This window comes from Agelaius phoeniceus, chromosome 1, assembly GCF_051311805.1.
Source record: "Agelaius phoeniceus isolate bAgePho1 chromosome 1, bAgePho1.hap1, whole genome shotgun sequence".
Taxonomy (NCBI): Eukaryota; Metazoa; Chordata; class Aves; order Passeriformes; family Icteridae; genus Agelaius; species Agelaius phoeniceus.
Genome location: NC_135265.1, coordinates 86,074,305 through 86,097,747, shown reverse-complemented (window position 1 = coordinate 86,097,747; position 23,443 = coordinate 86,074,305). Strand labels below are relative to the sequence as shown.

At 35.7% G+C, this 23,443-nt stretch overlaps 1 long non-coding RNA gene across 2 annotated transcripts in view; it reads left to right on the top strand.

Annotated features, from left to right (window-relative positions):
* Window positions 1–23,443, top strand: part of LOC143694719 (uncharacterized) — a 138,802-nt gene that overhangs the window by 244 nt on the left and 115,115 nt on the right. The window contains exons 2-4 of one of the 2 annotated variants that reach the window (XR_013183375.1): window positions 3,896–3,979; window positions 6,721–6,826; window positions 8,262–8,352. This is a non-coding gene — a long non-coding RNA (uncharacterized LOC143694719). Of the gene's footprint in view, window positions 1–15; window positions 77–3,895; window positions 3,980–6,720; window positions 6,827–8,261; window positions 8,353–23,443 lie in introns of those variants that run through there. The other variant, XR_013183374.1, reaches the window with a different exon arrangement.

Here is a 23,443-nt window from a genome sequence, read left to right as displayed (position 1 = left end):
TTGTACTGATGTAATCTTCAGTCTTTCATCCCAAAACACTCAGTGGCTAAGAGGCAATGCAGTGGTTTGAGTTTAGGTGAGTTAAGCTGTTTCTGTTTTCTTCATTTTCTTTCCCTCTTACAGGATCTGAGGGGGAAATAGTAGCTCAGTAATCCTGTCGCACTTGCTATTGCCTGCTCCAAATAACTATGCTTCTAGCATCTTACAGTAAAATTACTTCATTTTGTCTTCAAAGACAGATAAAGAGGATGATACTTAGAATGTGCTTAGGTTGCTTTATACACATTTCTACAGAAAATATTTAACTAAATAAAAATGGATTTTCATATCTTACAGATTACTCACCTTAATGCATATATTTATGTGCACCAGAGAAGGTGTTTACAGTATATTAAAGAATGCTTCCTCCTGCAGTGAATCTTTTCTTCCTTGTTCCTGTTTTCTGCCTATGTATATTAATAATGTTCAGATAAGAGACTAACCTTGACTTTGTTAGGTATTCAAACCACCCTGACACGCATCTGCACTGAGAGAAGTTCTCTGGCTGAAATCGCCCTGCTGCTTGCAGTAAGAAGCCATCTAGAAAGTGCTTGTTGCACTAAGCAATCACCAAGTACCTTCTGAAGGCTGAGACAAAGATTAAATAGAAACTGAAAAGAGCACCTGATAATCACTCTGCCAAATAGCTGAACTTAACTGCTAATCACAAACTAAAAAAAGCTACAAGATGGTAGCAAATTAAGAGAATTTTATCTGTACAGGCAGTATGTTTTTCTGGAACAGGACAGGTTCTGTCATTCCTGGCAATGTGAGTGCAGCAGTTGCACAATGGCACAAAATTCAACTTTCACCTTACTCACTGCACTAGCCAAATTATTGCATGCATACAAAACATCTGACATAGCTGCAGAGATCTCTTTCACAGGACTAATGATATCTGATTGGAGAACAATCTTTTTGTCTAAATTTTAGCTTTTTCTTTTTTCTTTTTCATAATTGCATGAGTTCCCATTTTTATTTATGAAAATAAGGGAGCCATTTCTCCATGGTACTAGCCTATTCCACTCATGTCATAACTTAAGCTTAGCAATAATTCTGAGTAAAAAATTAATACAATAAATCAAATATAATTTAAATTATTAAAATGATCCCCCAAATGGGAAAACAATTGTGTTACATGAAAGATTTCCTATTAGCACAGAGATTTAATTACTCTAAAGGAGGTCATGATGGATATATTCAAAACCAAAGAAAGCCTGTTAAACAAAAGAGAAGCACCAGTCTTTAAAGGTGGTAGACCTAAATTATCTGAAATAGTCAAGGTTTGTCAGTTATTCAGTGATTAAATACACACTTTAGAGATCTTTACAGGTTCAGATGGTGAATGTTTCAATAATTTCTATAAAAGAACTCAGTTCCTTTTCAGATGGGTAGCCAAAATCCTAAGTCACTCCTGAAAATGAAGGCTGATTATAGGATTCACTTCAAACCCATGTACGTCATCAGTAATCAGTTGAAATTACAAATTAGAGACATATTATCAGCAGCCAAGTTAAATGTAAATTAGACAGGAGGAAAAAGAATCTAAGCAGTATCACCTGGTTTAGAAGGAAAGCAGAAAACAAAAACAGGTCACTTTTTTCTCTTTTATTTGCTTCTTCCAATTCAAGACACTTGATAGGTAAATTTAATTTTATCATTTTTTTATTTAAAAGGAAGACTAATTGTCCCAAATAACTTGTAGTCAATGGAACTAATGAAATCTTAAATTAATGTCCCAGGGACATATAAAATAATATATATGGTACTTAAAATATCAGAACAGAGGATGTATTAGGAAAAGGATTTAATGGAAAGAATCCTTTAACTTGGTTACACGTTTATTATGTTTATTTTTTTCATGTGCTGCAACAAGCCATATGATTATATGAAATACCTTAAAGAGAAAGCAGAAATAATCCACCTCGCATTATCAATGTTAAAATTCATCCTGGTGGGTGTGACTTCTCCACAATCAACCATGCCGTATGAATCTGGGCAGTGAATTTCTCTAGTTACCTTGCATGAAATGTCTGCCTTTTGTGCTGTAGAAAGACTTTGAATATAGTCTAACTTAAGTGAGAAGTACCAGTTGTGCTTTATAACACGAATGTTATGGCTCATGTGAGCTTCCTGATGCCTTTTTTCCTCCCTCTCAATGATTCTAACAGATGAGACATCACAGGACATCCTCCCAGGTCAGAAAAAAAATGTCCATGCACAGTGGAATTACTTTTCAAACATGCCAATGAAATGTAAAAATGGAAGACCCATTTATGATGCCTTGGAGCTGAATTATGTAGATCTCTTCTGTATCTTAATATGACTGCAATACATGTTCCATATCAAATGCTCCTTCAAAATCATTAATGGCTCTGCATGTTTGTCACTCTGTCCAGCTTACAGATCCCAGGTCTATGCATCTGTTCTATCTCTTAAGGAAAAAAGTGATTATGGAAGTGGAGATTCCAAGATCAGTGAAGCTTAGAAATTAAAGTTATTTTTTGTCTAATCAGCAACAAGGTTGGAGTGCTTTGGTCCCATAAAGACATGGACTGATATGGGCTGCTTTGCCCTGCAGGAAACTGATCAGCTGATGTTTGAGACCATGACTATGTTGCTATCCAACAAGTCAAACTAAAAATGAAAACAAAAAAAGTTATTTTTTAAATTATTTTTATGTTGACTCTTTGATATTTTCAGCTCTTCCATCATTATTTCAGTGATTCCTTTACAATTTCAAGGCAAATTTTTTTTTTGTCTGATGAGATTTGTGACTTATAAAAGTTGAAATGGAGGCTGGTTCTCCTCACTGGGGATTGCTCTTTGGTTTTGTTAACCCAAGTGCTCATATGAAGCTCTCCCAGCATGTCACTGTTGTTTCTTTTCAACAGTATGCAATTATATGTCAGAAGTAGCACCATAACTCAGTAGTAATTAGTTTGGTAATAATTTGGAAAACAGCTTGTGCAGGGTTAGCTATCAAACCTGGGAGTACCAGGACTTCTTACACAATTGCATATTTATGCCGTTAAAGAAGATAACACACACATAGAATTATTAGTACCCAATCCAATGAGAGCTCAGAGGATTTGTAATCTTTAAAGGGAGAAAATCTAAACAAATTTTGTAGCTTAAGTTCTTTGGGGACAAGAATTTCTCACATTTTGTATATGATGTCACTGTGGGCTCCCTGAAATTTAATACAATTGAGTGCTATTTCACAATGAAAGCAACATCATAACCTTACTCATGACCTAGAATAAATGCAGAATCCTTCAAAATTAGTAGCATTTGAGACAATTGCCAGTTTGAAGAACACTTGCCAGGTGATGCTTTTTGTTACTTCCATGAGACTGCTTGTCCTGATTACTGTTCTGTATAAACTCAAGCCATACTCATAGTTTGGAGATCCGTACTTTGTGAAACTATACATTTGGGTGTATAGCATGTTTCTATACTAGCTTTGCCTTTCAGTGGTGTTTGTTACCTTTGGGTTTTCTCCACTTATTCAAGTGTATATCAACTATCTGTGAAACCAGCAGTGGAAGAGGACAGTATTATAAAAATGCTAGAAATTAGTTCTATTTTACATTAAAGATCTTTTTTTTTAAATACTTTTACACTGTTCCTCCTCAAATCAGAGACATGATATTTTACAAAGATATCATTTGTATTTGGACATTTCACTCTTGTGAAAATTCTTGCACATTTCACCATTATCAAAAATGTGAATAAAAATGGATTGCATATGCTCAATAGCAGCTCACATCCCTTAGAATCTGTATTCATTCATGGTGCCTAAATTCCTCAGAGCCCTGAATGCTGACTTAGCGTATATATGACATTTTCACAGAGTGAACAGACATGCAGAGGATCTAGCTGCACTGCACAATCCTCCCCATCCCCTGCAATTAGTATCTGGAGAAACAGCAGAAAGGTAAGAGAAAAGAAAGATTATACAACAAAATGAGGCATCAATGAAAGGGTTGAAAGTTAGAAAATATTATGAAGTTTGCCCGTTATCTTAATCCATTCCTTTCATTCCAGGTGAATCCCTCCTATTTTTAACCTGGATTAATACTTCACTCATTAGACAAAGTTCTGCTAGTCTAAGAATGGATTCTTGCTTAGGCCTGGAAAGTAAAGGATATATATATCCTATATATATGCATGTATACTTTACATGCATTGGAAGAGAATGAATGCCTTCCTCCCAGGGCAGTTAAGTTCTGCCTAGAAGCAGGGTCTGTCTCTGACCATCAGAGTTCCTGAGGGACTCTCCACAGTCCCTTACATCAGATGTTTCCCACAGGGCCAATAACAGTGTGCTTCTCATTTCTGAATGCCCACCTCAGGACTCAGGACCCTGATGGCTCAGGTGAAGAAGCATTGAGCAGTCACAGTTGCAATTAAAGTGAAGGGATGCCGAGATTAAAGATGCAGATTATTATAAAATGTGACAAAATCCAACAACTTGGACCCTGCGTAGTTCAGTACTAGCTGTTGTCTATGTGTCTCTGCTGCCTGTCTGTAAAGTGGAATATATTACCTTGTCACTTCAGAGAGGTTTTGTTAAGATAAATTAACCTTCAGGAAGCTCTCAGAGCTTTGCATGATGAGCACCATAGGGAAGCCCAGAAGGGAATGAATAATTCTGTCTTCAGCTCAGTGTTTGAGTGGTGTGCTTGGTTGAGGCCTAGGGACACACACTGAAAACTAAAAATAAGTCAAATGTTGAAAACCTGCTGATTAATTTAATTCCATTTTTCACGTGCCCATAATGAGGTGGGGGGAGGATCTAGAAAAAATCCCTGTGTCATGATATATTTAAAGACTACATTTATTTTGGATATGAAGAGAGGGAGTTAATTCTTGCTTTGCTGTCTCTTGAGTACTTGATTTGAAACTTTAAAAATGGTCTTTCAGTACAGCTTTTTACGTATAGTAGAACATTTTATAGCTCTCTCTGTACCATTGTCTCTGTACCATTAGGCAGCTGGGAGAAAAGCTCACAGAACCTTAAAATGAAACTTCAGGCATCAATCCAAATGCTTTTTCCTGGTTTTTCTTAGCTTTTATAAGAGAAAAGCAAAAAAAAAAAAATTCTGTTTTAAGCATAGTCTGTACCCTGAGTTTATAGAAAACATGTGAAACTAAGCTTTTTACACAGAAAACCTTTATGCTGTATTACTCTTCTTATGAACCTTCTAGTTTTTTCAACTTCTTTTTTTTTTTTTTTTTTTGCCAGGTCGGTTACTGGCAGAATATTAGCCAGAATAATGTAGAAGTATCTTTGTGGTATGATGCATCCATTTTGACTTAAGAATGTTTTTGATACCTGGAGTTCCTAAGTTTTTTAAAATTATGTGATCAGAACTTTTTAGCAAACCAAACAAAAAAAAAAAAAAAGAGATGCAGAAGTGTTAGGGTAGGATTTTATACTGCCTGAATTATGTGTATTAACTGCATTTTTTCTGAATTCAGCCTGCACTGATATTTCAGTTTGATTTCCTCCTTTTTTAGCTCTTGGTATCCCTGAGGGTGTATCCCAAACAAAATAGAAGTTGGGGGTGCTTCTTGAAAGGAAGCCACGTTGGAGAGCTGGACAATAACAAGGCTGTTTTGTCCATGGTATTTAGAGCAGTGTTGGTGAGGGATGTGCTCACCATGTCTAAAAAAATGGGAAGGGCTGGAGACAACTGCCATGCTGGCCAGATAGAAAAAATCATTCCCTTCTTTGAATAGTGCTAAAGCAAACACATTCTGTCCATGAAAGAATTCTATTTTCTTTTGTGTATAGAGTTGGCTATAAACTTTGCTTGATTCCTTAAGACCTGTGTCCTGGTTTAGAGCAAATTTGGGAGGAGAATTACAAATTTTTTCATTTGTTGAAAAATTACAAATTTACAACCATCAAAAAAGTCACTCTAGGAAAACCTGTCAGTTTGATGAAGGAAAAAGTGTTGTCATAGAGCTCAAATAGCATATTTAGTTTCCTTAAAGAAGTAACAAATGGATAAATCCTGGTGTATTTTCATTTTTCACATTGTTAATTTCCCTTTCTTCTCCTGTCTTCACTAGCACGGGCATGTTGGGTATAAGTGAACACTGAAAGAGCAGGAAAGAAAGCAGAATAGATGTTGCATTGAGGTTATTGGTTTTTTGGTGGCCTTGTGTTTTTGGGTTGGTTATTTGGGGTTTTGTGGGGGTTTTTTGGTGGTTTTGTTTTGTTTTGCTTTTTGGTTGGTTTTGTTTGTTTGTTTGTTGTTATTGTTTTCTTCCAATTTTGAAGGTTTACAATAAATCATGAAAGTAGAGAGTAGCCTTAGGGAAAAACTGTTTTCTTGCAAGACAAGCTCCTTATTTAGCACTTGAAAATACTTCTGTTGTTTCAAGGTATCTGTTATCTGATTGTCTGGTTTTGGAACAAAATCTTAGTCAAATAAGTCTTTATGAACAATGCTGCTCTGTGGTCATTTTTGCTATGTTGTAATTTTCAATTGTCAGTTAAATTTTATGATCATCTGCAAGTTATACAAATTTAACCATATTACAGTCTTATGAATTTATATCTACTATAGATGTTGCATTTCACAAAAATCCCAGTCCATATCGAGATTAAATTATGACATTGCTGTCTTCATTAAATTTTCAAGGAATTTTGTTTTGTGTTTTTAGTCTGTGCTATGCCTAGCCCTCTTGTGGATGGTTCTTTAAGGAAGGAGAAAGCTGAGGATAGGAACAGATTACTGCAGCTTTTCCCAGCAAACTGGCAAACCGGAAGGTGAGACAGTCAGTGCAAGTCCGCAACAAGACAGTCTGTGAAAAGTACCATTTGATCATTATCTGTCTGTGATCAGCTAGGACAAGATCACTATTCCTGATTATTTATCCAGGAAAACATAAGGCATGTACAAATCTTTTCAGCTAAGGAATTCAATTCCTTTTAGCTATTCCCTTAATACCTTTATGCATTTTTTTTAAATTCTAAAAACAACAAACAAAAAAAAGCGTGCTTCATAAACCAGTGTAGTGAAGTACCTTTAGCTTGAAAAGGGAGAGAGCTCTGATTTAATAAAACTGTAATCTTTCATTATGCTGCTGATGGTAGCAAATATAAGAATTTCAAAATAAAATAGGCTGTTTTGTCAACAATGGATATTACATATCCCTTTGAGGTAAGCCAATGACAATGCAAAATGCCTACTATAATGCCTTTTCAACACATTGGAAAACTTCAGAGAGGAAAGGATGAAAAACATGGCAAAGCTTCAGATATTTGCATACCAAATTATTCAATTTTTATCAGTAAATAAATTCACTTTCATCATTTTAACTACAGGTATTTCCTTTGCTTTAATTTTTATATAGATCAATGAAACAGCTACCATAGCAGTTTCAGCCTGTGAAAGGAATTTTCTGGAGAGGCAAAAAGCAAGTGTCAGCATTTGTCTTCGGGCATTATTTTACTGCATTTGTCTGCCTATGAGACAATAGTTTTCAAGTAAATTTGATAACTGGGAGGTACTTCACAATGCAGGAAAGAGAAGCCAAAAGGGAACTGGAAGCTCCAGAGATCATTGCAAAATGGGAAAGCTTTTCTTTCAAAGGTAGCTGGTAAGCAGAAACCCATCCAACAGTAATTTTCATCGACGCTTTAGCAGAAACTGTCCAGTATTAGACATACGCACCATAGAAACAATCTCTTTTTTATCTCTCTCTCTCTCTCTCACTCCCTTCATTATCCAGTGCATCAGTTAGAATTTGTCCCACTGTTTTTTCACACATCTACACTCCGTAAAGAAAAATACATCCTTGATATGTAGTGTCAGTGTGGGTGACATAATTTGCCCCATAGTATTCACCCCGGTACAATAAATCCATTGTACTAAGTAAGACGCACGGAACGGTAGTCTACAGTCTAGAGAGAAATGCCTTTTCCAATAATCATTAATTAGATATTCACTTTCTTTACCATTCAAAATCATATTTAAAATGGCAAAAAAGCCATGAAGGTTTTGAATGTTTGAACCTACTTGGGGGCATGGTTTAGTAGACTTGGCAAGACTGGATTAATGTTTGGACTCGATGATCTTAAAGGCTTTTTCCAACCATAATAATTTTATAATTAAATGATTCTACTTTAAAGACAAATATTCTTTAACAACTAAATGAACTTTTGATTGGCTAAGTACAAGTATTCATCATCTTCTGTACAGGAAAAACCTTAAGGACTATTCATGAGTCTGCATTTTGACAACACAATTATTAATTAGAAGCTTAAAGACAGAAGTGGATCCATGTTGAAGTGTGAGTATGCTTGTGATTAAATGTTAGGATTTGTTGATTGGAAATGATTGACAGGTTACTTTGTTTTTCCAGGATGATTTATCAATAAGATTTAATTTGAGCTTTTGTTTTTTTGGTTGGTTGGTTTTCTTTTTTGTTTGTTTTTGAGAGGTCATGTTTTAGAATTATGACTTGGAATACCGTGAAAGAAAATTAGCCAAAAACTAAAGCAAAATTAACTTTATTTGGGCTAGCCTACTAAAACAGCTTTCTGTCTTTGTGACATTTATAATATCTCCTCATTTTCAGTTTGACAAAAAAGATTATTTAAATAATGGGAGGTGTTTTTTTGACTTCAGTGGCCAAGGATTTACAGCTCCTCTGGATGATATAGAGGAGTGTTTACTATATAAAAATTCCATTTGTCTCACTTGCTTGGACACTATCAATATGTTTTTTAAGTCAAACTCTTTAAAATCATTCTGAGGAAAAACCACAGTCATTTAAAAATAGCATTTCTGGGTTGGTTAGTCAAACTGTCAATGTTTAACACTTGTGCGGTCAGTAGGTTCTGTGCTTTTGGATTATAATGAAAAGACTTTGGGGATGTAAAAGTCTTGATTAGAACTCTCATTCAACGTTCGGTGGACCGGAGGTGTTTAAGGAAAGACTGGATATGTCACTTACTACCATGGTTTAGTTGACTTGAAGGTGTTAGGTCTTAGATTAAACTCAATGATCGTAAAGTTCTTCTCCAACCTAACTGATTCTGTGATTCTATGATTCAATTTAACTGGATCAAGAACTTTGATATCTTTTTAATCACTTTCTGGGGTTTTTTGTTTTGTTTTGGTTTGGTTGGTTTTTTTTGTTTTTGTTTTTTTTTAATTCTTAAGTATTTCCATTCTTTAAGGTAAACACGTTGCATATCTAAGAAATATGATTTGCAGATAAGTAGTTTTTTGAATGCTTTATTTTTCACCTTGATTACTAGCTTGTCATTTTGAGAGGGTAAGAAAAAAATTACCTGAAATAAACCTTCTGAATAGTAGTCTCTTTCTTTATTTTTTTACATTCTTCTCTTTCCTTTTTTTTTATTTCTAAATTTGTTTCTGAAAAACTGGGGAATATCTGGGATACAGGAAATACAAAAAAACACACACAAACCCTAACATTTTAGAGCAAGTATGACTGTAAGTGCCCTTCTTTGAAACCTTGTAAAGGATATAATTCAGAAGATGGGAGGGGGGATCTATGAGAGAAGACTGAATTCAGAACACAGCATGCTGTGTAACCAAACAAAAGAGTGTTACCTTTCATTGTTTAATATTCCTAGTGGTAAGGTGGTACCACTTTAGGATGTTGAAAAGTAGGACATGGTGGGGCATATAATTAAGAGAAGCCTGAAGAATAATTATGCTAGTAAAGCTCAGCAAAATGAGAAACCAGGGTTGGAATTTTCAATATCATATTATGACATTAAGTACAAAAAAAAAAAATGAAGTTAATGCATTTGTTGAAAATTGAAGAAAACTGCAGATACAGGCATTTTAACAAAAAAAAAAAAAACACTTTTACTTTCTATAGAATACTACCATTTCATAGACCATTTAAGTAAAATAAAATTTTATCTATTAAGGGTAAAATTTCAGAAGGATAACCTGAGAATATTAATTGATCTAAATGGAAACTGGCTCTTTCCTCTGTTGAAATATTTATATTTTTCTCTGTAGTCATACAAATAAAATGTCACAATTACTCTGAAAACTGCAATACCAGTTTAAGCCAAGTATCTGAGCTATTAGAAGCTATTATAAACTGAATTTTTCAGCATGAGCCTGTTCATGAGGGACAGCTCTAGGGTTGCCACAACAGCAGCTTTTTGCTGCCACTCCAGAAGATTACAAGGGAATTTAATTAATACAGCATTTGGAAGAGTGAAAAGATGTCTGTCCAAGATAATTCTCTAATTCTGGGACCTAGCTTGTGTCACAGTGGGCTTTCCTCTGACTACGTGAGGTGGATTTTAAGAGGATAACCAGAAGGTGTTTTGAGCTTCATCCTTGTTTCTGCCACTGCACTCTCGGTACAAGGGTTATGAAAGTAACAACTCTTAAGTCATGTTTTTCTGGCAGTTATTGGATCTTTAACACTTCTTTGAAAATAGAGCAATGCAGTTGCGTATCCTAAAGGTGTCTACTGGTGTTACTAGGTTTTCTAGAGTATTCCAGGTGTTGGCATAGGGTTGGCAGTTTCACGACTGAGTGGGTGATTCTAAATCTGTTTGAGTGCAGCTGGACATGAGTCAGAATATTCTAAGATGACATTTGGACACAAGGCATATATGCTTAGGCAACCAATGCACTCATAAGATTTCTGTGGTTCTGTCCATTCTTCCATAAAATAAATGTCCAAGAGAAAGACATTAACTTTTATCTATACTAATATAATCACTTAAAGGATGAAAAAACATAAGATAGAACACAGATAGAGAAATCTATAAAAAATAAAAAAATCCTTATGGGAATGATATTTTCTAAGAATGCTGTTGGTTCTCTCCACAAATGCATGATATTAAGCTTTGGTAACAGAGGAAAGCTTTGAGAAAATGACTCTTCTGTTGCTGAGGTCACGTGATACTACCTGACATCTCTCTTAGATTAAAAAAATAAGAATTCTTTTCCTCAGGAAGATTTTGGTAGGGTTTTGAATGAAAAAGTTATCTCTTTAAACTTTAAAAAGCTTTGCCTCCTGGTGCCAGGATAGATGTCATATCATTGGTGTTTCACCATGAATTCTAAGGGTGTCTTGCACTCCTAATAACCTGATTCTATAATTTCAGAAGAAACTGAAGAAAAAATTTTTAGTTGAAAGAAAAAAATTAACTTTGATTTCACACCCCTGTACAGGCTCCTAAGAAACTCCCATCCACTGAATGCTTTTAATTGTTTTCAATTTAATTGTTTTAATTGTTTTCAATTACATGCACAAGCAGTAAATATATTTGTTGGTGGCTGGTTTGTGTTATTACAAAGTAATGCTAAGAAAATACGAATTATTGGCACAGAACCTGAAGCAGAAATACATACAATAAAATGTCTTTTGCATCTAGACACCCATCTGATTGCAGATAATTTAAAATATAGTTTAAAAGTTCATTTAGAATTTTACTTGGTAAACAGAAACAGGGAAAAGATGGCCAGAGCACAAAATCATTTAGATCTCTACAAGTAAAAATGTGTGTCACTTATTGTAGGAAAGAAGTTGGCTGACCCTGCTGTTCATGTCTGACAACCTGACCCATAAACATTAGGAAGAAGCTACCTGCCAAGAATGCTCAATTTACATTGCCTGCCACATCTTTACAGCTGGAACAAGAGATGCCTAAAAGCTTTTTTTTTTTTTTTCTCTTTCCTTAATAGCAAGGCAAAAGTCTGCTTTCTCTTGAATCTGAAGTAGGACAGTGAGTCATTCTAGCTCTTTGTACTGTAAAGTTGGAGGCATTGCAGAGGGCACTGCTCTGTACTATAAAACCAAAGGGAGCGTTTCAGGTGTAATTCTCTCCAGTGCTGGTGTAAGTACTGCCACAGCAGTTACCACATAATGCACAGCACTGCTACACAAGTTGACCCCTGGGGAGCATTTAGTAAATTGTAAAGGACTGTGAAAGCACAAAATAAAGAAAGATGGACTTTTCTTCGGAACACACTGGTCTCATTTCTGCAGGTACTGTGAAGAGCAATAAGGAAGTTAAAAGTTGCCCAGCAGCAGAAACTACCTTTGCTTTACAAAAAAAGATGGCTCCATCCTTGTCCTGGAAAAGCACAAAGTGGTGCTTGCAGAGAAATGCCTTCCACCAGCAGCTCACAGGAAGGATGGAGAGCAGAGAGCAGGGTGACTTTAGCACTGTGACTGGTGAAGGCAAAACTGACTTTGTGAAATCATACATATTTTTTGATCTATCACTGAACAACAAAGAAAATAAAGGGCCAGCCTCCACCCCTTTCCTACATTGATCTGAAATGCCCAGCAAGAGGAAACACCAACCAACCAAGAATGTGAATTTCTTCCCCCTAGTGAATTATCTACATGTCAAAATTAAGTTTTATAATGTTTTGAAAAAACCCTACAGTCCAGCCAGCTGGTTAAATCCTATCAGGCATAAATTCAGAGGAGCTCAGCTCTGATCTCTGTTCTGGCATTGACTTTCCCTTCATTGGGAATGCTGCATAGAATTAGAAGTCCTTTATCCAGATTTGAGTTAAAGATGTTAACTCTGTCCAAAGGACTCTGGAATTCACAGATGAAAGCTAATGCATTGGTCCTAAGTGTAACTTGTCAGTGGTCACTCACTAAAATGGCCTGCTTGCTGTAGCACTGTGTCATTACTTTTTGTGCCCAATTCCTCTGAGAGTGATGTTGTAATGTCAGGGCGTAACTGAGGTTTTCTGGCATGGTACTGCTCTTCCTGTGAATGCCATATGTCAGAGGAACAACATGAAAAAACCTTAAGTGATATCCTCGGGCCTGTCAGCTTGAGTGAGTTGCTTCAGTTTTTGTCTTGTAGAGTCTTACTATTAAAAATGCACTGGGACAGAATTACCTGCAAGATTTAAAAAATATATATTTTTATCAGCAACTTTTTTCTTCAAAACTTTGGAAGGATAATGAATAGAAAATGGATGCCCAAAAAAAAAAGCAAAACTGACCTTTTCAGATATTAACTATAATTTGGTTTGGATTCTCTTTGAATCTGGGGTGCAGGTGTGTTTTTTTTTCCTGCTGCTTTTCCACAGTAGCTCTAAAAATCTGTCAAGGCCTTTCACAAAACAAATTCTTTGAAAATGTGGCCTTTTTTAAGTTATTTGTATTTATTTATTCTTAGAGCACCAGCCATGTAAGACCACTTTAAAGGCAAACAGCAGGAGCAAGTCCAGACAGCAAATGTAGCACACCAAGCCTTTTCTTATAAATCCTTTCTACCTACCTCTCTCTGCCCCCCTCCCCACTGCAAATAAAGGACTGAAGAAAGGAAGAAAAAGCTTACACAGCATCATTTGCATCCCTGCCTTTAGCTAGTCACATTTTCCTAGCTTGAGGTGCTATGCATTATTGAAGAATGTCCAGCACTCTCAAGTAAATATGTGCCGCTCAAATAAATAACTACTCACTATGCTCCTCTTTACTCTTGGGCAGTGTTTCTAATAACCAACATACAGCCCAGTTTTCATTTTTCATCCTTTGTTTCATTTTTCAGGGAACAAATCTTTTAGCAAGTATGTCAGATATACACGGGACAATCAGAATGAATTAACAGATTGTATTAACTGTTGAATCAGTACAGCAGTGTTGTGACAAAGAAATATTCAAATACTGTCTGCTGTCAACCATTTAAGTCCATGCATAAGCTTAAGATCTGCACAACACCTGTTACTATGAGACTTTAGATGTCTAACCTCAGGTATCTGGCTTAAAATACTGGATTTGCATTGCATAAAAGTATAATTAGGTATTATCTAGGAGTTAATAAACCAGTATAAATTAATTTAGTAACATGTTCTTTTTATTGCATCTTGACACGAGGAATCTACAACAATATTTAGTAAATTGTAACTTGAGCAATTCTCCCTTAACTGCATAATTTCTCTCATAGATTCTGCTTCCCTAAGTTGTCCCACTAAGCATTTTATTGCTTATAAGTGAGGATAATTATAGTGGACTGAACAGTGTCTGAAATTTTAAAACAAAGCTTTTGGGGGTGGTGTATAATTGCTCTTCCTTTTTGTGACTACCTGACAAAGGTCAGTCATTCATAATTTCCTTGATTTGAGGTTCATTTAATTGATATCTGTATGGTTTTGGTGTATGGTTACTACTGTGTTCTACTGGCAAGATATAATTGTTTCAAGGTTACGTAGCAGAACCTTTCAAATCATATGAGTTGAATATTCCTAATTTATTTGGAATTTGGTGGTTTAGCAACCTGCATGGACTCCATAAAAGAAATTTAAGGCGAAGCTCTCTACATTTCATCATATGGTGAAATGGTATCTGGTGTATCTGCAGAGGAGACTGAAAAAATACGTATTATTTTAAAGAATTTTTAACATCTTCCAATTTTGTTTCAGAGACAAAATCAGTCATTCTTTAGTATTAAAATGGCCATGAAATTTCTGTGTATCTTTATACAAGGGAATAAAGTAGATAGGACTATTCCTATTGGGCATTCAGGTCTATTAAACAATATCAGCAAAGCTTTCTTGATATCATCTGCTTTCAAGTCTATAATGTCCCTTGAATATTTGTGAACACCTTGTGTTTGTATTAGCTGGGAACTGTAAAAGACATTAATCAAGAGTTATTCCTGTAGACAGTGTATATCAGAGAAACTCCCCCCTGTTGCAGTGCCAGAACAGTCTATACATTCAAACAGCTTACCTGACACATTCACTGTCTTAGGTTACACATGGCAATCACTATCTTGATTTGTACATTTGGGTTAAAGCAATCATCCTTTAATGTGCAGGATTCAGGATAATTTCTCTTCTGAACCCGAGGGTTTCAAATGTTCCATTCTGCTCCACAAGGACAACGTGCTAAACAGGTCTGTAAGCTATTTTGGATAAATATATTTTATAGTTATAAATGTTTTTGTTGTAAGATATTGTGAAGGAAACAAAATTGTTTAGAAATTAATTAGGCAGCTCTATTTAATGAATGTTCATTGGTGGCTGTTAAATACACTGCCGTGGACAGAACTCTGCCTTGAAAAAAAGAAAAAAAAAAGTGTATGAGTGAGAGAAACCTTAAACTTCTTATTTTGCACAGTAGAAAGTTATGTCCGTCCATATTTCAACATTTTCTTACAGTTTTCCTCTAAGTAACCTTTATTAACCATTGTTAGACACAATACTGGGTGACCTTTGGTCTGTTCCAGCATAGGTCCCATTATGCACTTAATGACACATCTCTGCACTCTTTGATACCACAGGACCCAACTTCAATCTCAGAGAGGGCAGACTGGAAATTGGGAATGAAATGCCTTGGAGCATGAGGGAGGCTACTTCCTCAGGGCCCCCTGCCTCTGTCTTACAGAAGCTGGAACTTGTACCATGCATGAGGAAGGCTACAAAGGTTACCTCCCGATGAGGTCATTGAAAAGCTGATTTCTATTTCTGTCCCTGATACTTCTGCAGAATTTTTGTCTGATGCTAGGCAAGCTGCTTAAAATACATTTTTTACAGTGCTGACTAATGACCTTTCCCATTTCTGTAAGACCTGCTTTTGATACTTGGTGGTAGGAGCTCCCCAAATGGCAAAGCAGCTGGTGTTGATGGACTGATGTGGAGGCTGCAGCCTTTGGGAGGTGAGATCCAAGATGGGTAAGCAGGCAGAGCAATCAAGTCAGAGTCACCCCAGACAGTGAGTTCCCCAAATCAGTGGTTCTCAATCTTGGTGCTTTAGCTACCTAGTGTAAAATGAGAATAATATTGCAGTCATACTTTATAGGCAGTTGTAAAACTAAAGGCATTGCCGTTCATGAAATATAGTTATGGGTACCACAGAGAAGTCTAAACAAAAGGCTTCAAAGGAGAGTTTGAATAATGCAGTGCAAACAAGACCTAAGGCCATACTTTACAGAATAAGAAGAGAAAAAAAATTTGAGCACCTCATTACTTTCCTGAATGTAATCCATCTTTTTACACTGGGGTGTAAAACTGGGGTCATGTGTAAGGATTGGCCGAGTAATAAAAACACAACACTGAATTAATGCTGCAGAGGTGACTTTTTCTGCATGTCTGTCATTTGATTTTATTTTCTTGCTCTGGGGGTGTTTTTAACATGGCATAGGTAGGGAATATGCATACAAGCTAATATGAAAATTAAGTTAACTGTGCTCTCAATTATTATAATCCTCAAAAACTTAAGAAAAATTGTGACCTTACTTTTTTTTCTGGTTAATTCTATCCAAGGACAAGATAATTTTTTTTAATTAAGGGTCAAGGTCTTAACAGTTGATTTTAGCAATGACAAATTATATGGTGGCTGAAGGAGTTGGTAAAATCCCAGTCACCTGGTATCACCAGCCATCTGCCAAAATTTTTTGATGGGTGCACTCCATTAGTTTCAGAGCCACTAACGAAGGAGAATCTTCTCCTTATATTTTCCACATATTACCTTATGTTTTCTAGAGAAGCCCTTCTGTAGCCTCAGAATGTACTTCAAAAGAGAAATTAGGACACCCACAGAAAAACAATCATGCCTTTTCATCCAACGGATGGTGCCATACAAAAATGGATGCTTTGGGCAAGTGAATCAAAAACAGGGAAAAATACCTCAGAGGGAAAGGTGTGATGTAGCTTGTATGGGATTTAGGATAAATTTCTCAGTTATGTCATCTTGATGGAAATATTTTTAATCTTTTTTTCCAAATTGAATTGTGTGAACACTATTTTTGATTTTTTCATTTGTCTAGCACATATTCAGACCCACAAGATTCTGTATTATCCTGAAATAGCCAATTAGGAGAGTGAGAAATAGGCTTTGCATTTTGGAATTTGTTTTTTTTTTTTAATTTTACTGGACTTTTGGTCAAGTGTGAGCTAACAGGTTTCCAGAGATAAACCACTGAATTTCCCTCATGTATCACATTGTATTGTTTATCTATAAAATGGGAGTAGAAAAGTCAGATGCCTACTGAAAAAATCAAAAGGAAGAAATAAAAATCATTGAATAGTCATCAATCATGTATTTTTTCTGGTTTCATTAGGAAAACATATAGTTCCATCTAAATTTTCTGGATGATTCTAGCCTTTGCTTCAGTGTCTTTTTTTCTTTTAATCTTCATGCTTTTTGAGTCCTGATTCCTGTAAAACCTTTCTAATATTTTAAAACAGAAATGAACAATCCTTTTTATTTTATATCCTTTGGGAAAGAAAGATTGATTCTCTTTGGAGCTAAGGGGTAGGGGTTATTAGATTTACATGTGTGAAGAATTGATGGAAGAAAGCTCAGCTGAAAGAAATGAATTTTGTATTTAGTGTCAGCTGAAAGAAATGAATTTTATATTTAGTGCTGAAAGCAATAAAAGGTCATTTCTCAGCCAAGCACCTGTGCAAATTCTGTGATCCATATTCACAAACCTCTTCCTGCAGCACAGCAAATTTATTTGTTCTAGTGAGAAAACATTATTGCTGGGATCTTGCGGTCACTGTGAGAACTGATGTCTGGGAAATAGATCTGATCTCACAAAGCCCTCCAAAGACCAGCAGATTTGCCTTAAACTGGGAACAGACTGAATTCCAGATGCTGGAATTACATCTTCATGGAAGCAGTATGAGATAAAGCAACTGATGCTGATTAAAGATACACATTGGTTTCTTTCTAACATTTGTTATCTACAGCCTTTTTTTTGTGTGTGCTTTATTTCTTCTGAGCTTGAAATTTGACAAGTTCTTAAGAGAGAAGTTTATACTGAGAAATTGCATCTCTTTTTTGACTATAAAGAGAAAATGAAGAATCATTGCCTTATGTAGCTTTCTTATCTAATCCATTCATATCACAATTAGTGGTACTGCTTAGAAATGAAATAGCTGGAAGAACAAAGTCGTTGGGTCTCAGCTGTGGATTGTGGATTGCATCAGTCCAAGAAAAAACTTGCTGCACTTTATCACATTAAGGAGGGTTGAAAAGCAGACTATATAAATATAACTTAAGGATTTTTGGCTACAATGAGCTACTGATTTACCCTGGTTCTTGACAATGAAATATATTAAGGTTCTTTTAAGGTACAGAGGTATAGTTCAAAATGAAAAAAGCCAGTGTACAGTGCATCGAGGTCCCAGATTTGAGGAACCTACACAAACATGTATTGAGACTTGTATTGCACAGTGTTGGCCAGAATTTCAGAAATAGCTGCATATGGACATGCACAGCATCCATATCTCTCTATAGCTGGCCATGGTGTTAAACATGCAGGAACAAACAGGCAAGAGTAATAAACAGTCCAGTAAAACTATTATGGCAGAGTGCTTTTGCCTGATACAAGTTATAAGAAGGAATTGCAAATTAAAGTTAAGTGGGTAGGTAGGTAGGTAGGTAGGTAGGTAAGTAGATGGTTAGTTATTGAAACAATATGTGCTACTGCCTGAAAAAAAAAGCTTCAGAAACTAATGTCATTAAGTACACAGAAAAATTGTCAGTTCTCTTGGTAAGGAAGGTTATACTTAAGAAATTTCTCCTGGGAATATTCATAACAGTTTTGGTACTTCACAAAAAGACTGTTGAAGTGATGGAGAGTAATGTTGGTATGAATTCACATCCCACATTTAGGTTCTTATAAACATCTAACTGGGAATTCACATTTGCAATACACATACATTCCATATTTCTTAGAGACAAACAACTATCTTTTCTCCAGTTCTGAGCCCCTCAGTTTGGGAAGGACATTGAGAGGCTTGAGCACATCCACTGGAGGGCAACAAGGCTGGTGAGGGGCTGGGAACGCAAGCCCTGTGAGGAATGACTGAGGCAGCTGGGGGTGTTTAGCCTGGAGAAAAGGAGGCTCAGGGGAGACCTTATCACTCTCTACTTCCTGAAAGGTGATTGTAGTCAGGAGGGGGTTGGTCTCTTTCACCAGGCAGCAACTGACAGAACCAGAGGACATAGTCTTAAGCTGTGCCAAAGGAAATATAGGTTGGAAATTAGGGAAATGTTTTGAAAGAACGGAAAGAATGATAAAATCCTGGAATGGTCTGCCCAGGGAGGTGGTGGAGTCACCATCCCTAAAAACAGGAGGTGGTGGAATCACCATGCCTAAAAAAAGACTGGATGTGGCACTTGGTGCCAAGGTTTAGATGAGGGGTTAGGGCATGGGTTGGACTCGATGATCTTGAAGATCTCTTCCAGTCTGGTGATTCTGTGAATCTGTGAATCTGTCACTGACTGACAGAGAGTTTGAGCTCTCCACTTTTATTCTTCTGACATTCAAGAGCAAAATTAGTGGGATAAATATTCTCCATTGTTTCATAATTATTTCCTGATTGCTTTTTTTGGTTTTGGGGGGTTTTGTTTACTTTGATTTGTTTAAGGTTTATGTGTGTGTGTGTGTGTATGTGTGAGAAAGAGAATCAAAAGATTAATTTTTATAACTGCCTTTAGAATCCTAATTAAACTAGGATTCTGCTCTTCTCTTGTACATCATCATCAGTAATAAATATTCTTCAGCTGCAATTCATCTGTCAAGTTTGGTGGTGATATATGAATCAGAGTGAAATCCCATGCAGTCTTTGAAAACTGTCTTGGCTTCACAGTGCTAATATTACAAAACCTTTGTTTTATTCAGTAAAATAAGCAGATATACATCATGTACATATGGGGAATAGATCTACTGGGTATGAATATGGGGGTTTTATAAATATTTTTCAATCTGTAACTGTGCTTTAAAGCTTTGAAAGTGGTGACACAGCTAGTTTGACAGCATCACCACTTTAAACCTTTTAACATCACTGCAGGGTATATTAACACACCTGGCTTTGCCATAAAGGAGAGGATCACACTCAAACCCTGAAGTAATATAGTAAGTGCTTCAACAAACATCATCAGCAGCTAACCACCGACCCACCCTCTGCCTGGGGTAAGCATTTCTTGCCAGTGCATTTCACTTATCTTCTTCTTAAGAAAGCAATTGATTGTGAAAGAAGGGGAGTTTTATGTACTAATGGTGCACTTGAAACTATATTTAGAGTACAAATTTATTTTTTTCATGATGTCACATACATAATCCCCCCCCCGCCAATTACTCTTACAGTTCAGATGCATACGATAATTCAGCATATTTTGTCATAACACTAATATCTAACATGACATGCTTTAGCTTAGTATTTTTAGCCTTAGATTTTCTACATTGATTCTTCAGAGTGAAGAGTAGACATTTTCTCCTGCCTAGCATAAGCAGATGTTCATGTGTGTATATATTTATGGTACATACATTGCAATTTCCTTTGAAAAAAATGAACCTTGTATGCATTTGTGACTTAATTATGTTTTTAATGTAATAGTTCACTGGAAAATGTCATTCCACTCAACATATTTCCAAGAATTCATCTAAAGAAACAAGCCATTTAAATTTCTGTCCAGTAAATGTCTGCTTCATATTTGTATATGGATGAGACTCTGGGATTCACCTTGATAAGCTTTGCAAAAATGTGTTTTCATAATAATAAAATTTAAAAATTCCTGGCAAAATAGTAGTGAATAATGAATTTTATTTCGCTGAATCTCCACGTATGCTGAAAATCACAGGAACTGCTTACAGGGAGCCAAGAATATATACTTTGGAATCAGTCCTATTACTAGAACTTAAGCACTGCTGGTGAAATAAGAACTGGGCATATGGTGATTCTGCAGAGCTGTAGTGAAAAAACACAATGAGTAAAACATTTTTGTGCTGTTACTACTTAAACTTGGCATGACTCTAAAAACAGCAAGAGCCATCACCCCTTTAGGTTAATATATCATAGGAAATAAACAATACTAACCCAAGTCTTAGTAGTTTCTTACAGTGAAACATTGAATGTTGGTAAGCACCAACAATATAATTATTTTCTTTACTGAATCTGAGAGAAAAACTAGAAGGATTCCTAAAGACTGCTAGCTCCAACAATTATGTCCAAGGAATATAGTAATGTGTTGTATCTAATTATTTTTCCAGCATATTCTGGACTGCTTCTCTATTCAGAAATGGCATCGTACAATATTCTCAAGCAATTTATTCGGTTTCCCATTCTTTACTGTGACATTTTATGTGATTACACATATATATTTTATATAAATATAAATATAAATACAAATACATTTAACTTCCTTCCTTTTAATGAAGTCTGCTCCGTTTTGTTCTGTGCCTGGTGCATGAAGAAGTGTCCCCCACCCTCTTCATCAGCAGAAACTACCAGTGTTCTGTGTCTACAACTTCATGCTTTTCCACCCTGTCTCACAAGCCTGAAATTTTTATCAATGAGACTTTGCTTAGAATATTGATCTTTTTCATGAATGAGTCTTCTTTTTGTTACTGGAAACCTCTGTTTTATAATTCAATAAATGGTCTTTCTTTCTAATATAGCCTCAATATGAGGTCAAGAAAAATTGAAAATTTTTCATTTTTTTGAAAAAAAATTCTTTGAAATTATATCCCCATGAGTAATCTTTAGTTTAGAAGACTTTATAGCCTTGAAGTGCAGTAAATATGTTGTTGCCATTGAAAATAACAGACCACATTAAGCACACAGCACATGCTTCACTGTTTGTTGGACAATATTTGGACTTCTCTGGGCCTTTCTGGAGCCACGTTTTAGTTTGTGCATCTAAAAACAATTCTCTAATGTCTGGAGGACTCATACGTCTTAAACTCTTGTACAACTCTGTGGTGTATATATGTTACTAAGATACAAAAATATACGTATCTTTAATGCACATTTATGGACATATAACATAGAGGTTGTAATAATAATCACTTATTCTGTGCAAAGCAGCTACCTATGATCCTGGCTAAAAATGCTGTGCAGAGAAGTTTGGGCATGACTTGGTAAGAGGGGCAGAGAAGAGTAGGTGGGAAGGACAGTAATAATAATTCTGTGGTTATTGTGTTAAGATTTAATCAGACTGACAATATAGTTCTTGGGTATGTTCCTTTTGCCCATAGAAGATTTTGAGTCTAATTAACCAGTAAAAATAAAACACCCACTGTAACTTGGTGCAACAAATTGGTAATAAAATACATATAAGGCTAGGTATTTCCAACTTGTAAGTGGTTTCAAAATACACTTCTCACCAATATTTTTATATTCATCTTTCATTTGTTAATGAAAAGCAAGGAACACTTATCAGTTACTTAAAGCAAGCTAGTGAAAGTAATCAAAAAAGTCTTTTGCCTGTGAAAATTTTTTCAGTCAAAGATCTGAGCCACTCTTTCAGAAGCACAAAATTGAAATTTAAAGATCAAATCACTGCAAGAATGCAAAGTCTTTTCTGTTCTTGTATATAAAGTATTTTATTTCATGGTTCATTATAAATCAAGGCTGTGCCCACACTTACTAATTGCAATGTTCTCTTGTTGGTCCTGTTTGGAAAGGATGCTGATTGCTTTAGCACATACAGGATCCAGATTAATTTATTTATTGAAGGGAGAGCTGAGTAGAATTATCAATTATCTTTTTGTAAATATTTGGGATAGTACATCTTTACTTTTAACTTCAAAATTGCTGTTTGTTATTTATCTTTGAGGTTTGGAAGCCTCCCTTACTGAAGTAAAAATATGAGAGATGAGCAGTGTCACATTCAATTGAATGATAATTTTTTGTGTATTTTATGAATGGGAAACTATAAGACTGCTTCTTAGCTCTGCTGCTAGGGAGGCTGGAAAAGGGAAAATAAAATGTTAGATTGGGTGACTGTTTTCCTTTTCTGTTGCATTATGTTGTATGTTAGAGCAGACCTGTTTCTGGTAAATATTCCCATAGCATTACAGCAAACAATCATATTCTGATTACAACATCTGATGATTTACCTGTTTGAGACATGCTCTTGTAAGAATTAAACAATTGCAGGAAAGTTTGAGAGAAAAGGGTGTCAGGAACACGGAAAAGAGCAACCTTCCCAAGTTTACTTATGTGGGTACACAGTCTCCAAAGACTGTGGTGGTGTATATGGCAGATAAAGGCCCACTGTGGTTATTTTTTGGTGCTAGTGATCAAAATACTGAACCAGTGTGATTACTTCAATCCCTGCAACGTGGTATTAGCTACTTCAAAGCTATAGTCTTTTTGTTATGCTGAGTGTGAGTTGAAGTAAAAGCTTCTGACAAAATATAAAAACAAAAGCTGTGCTAACTTTCATGTACTAAACACAATGAAATTCATCTCTAACTTCAGAAGACTTCAGTGTTCTGTCAAAGCTACAAATTGAAAATCCCTTTATAATCACTAGAAACACAATATAATTTAAATATTTGCTTTAAGATGAATTATCTCTTTGACTCCATTGATCATGGACTGATTTTTATTGCTTCCAAAGGAAGCTTAAGGTGGGTAGTTGAGATATAGATTTCTGGTTGAAT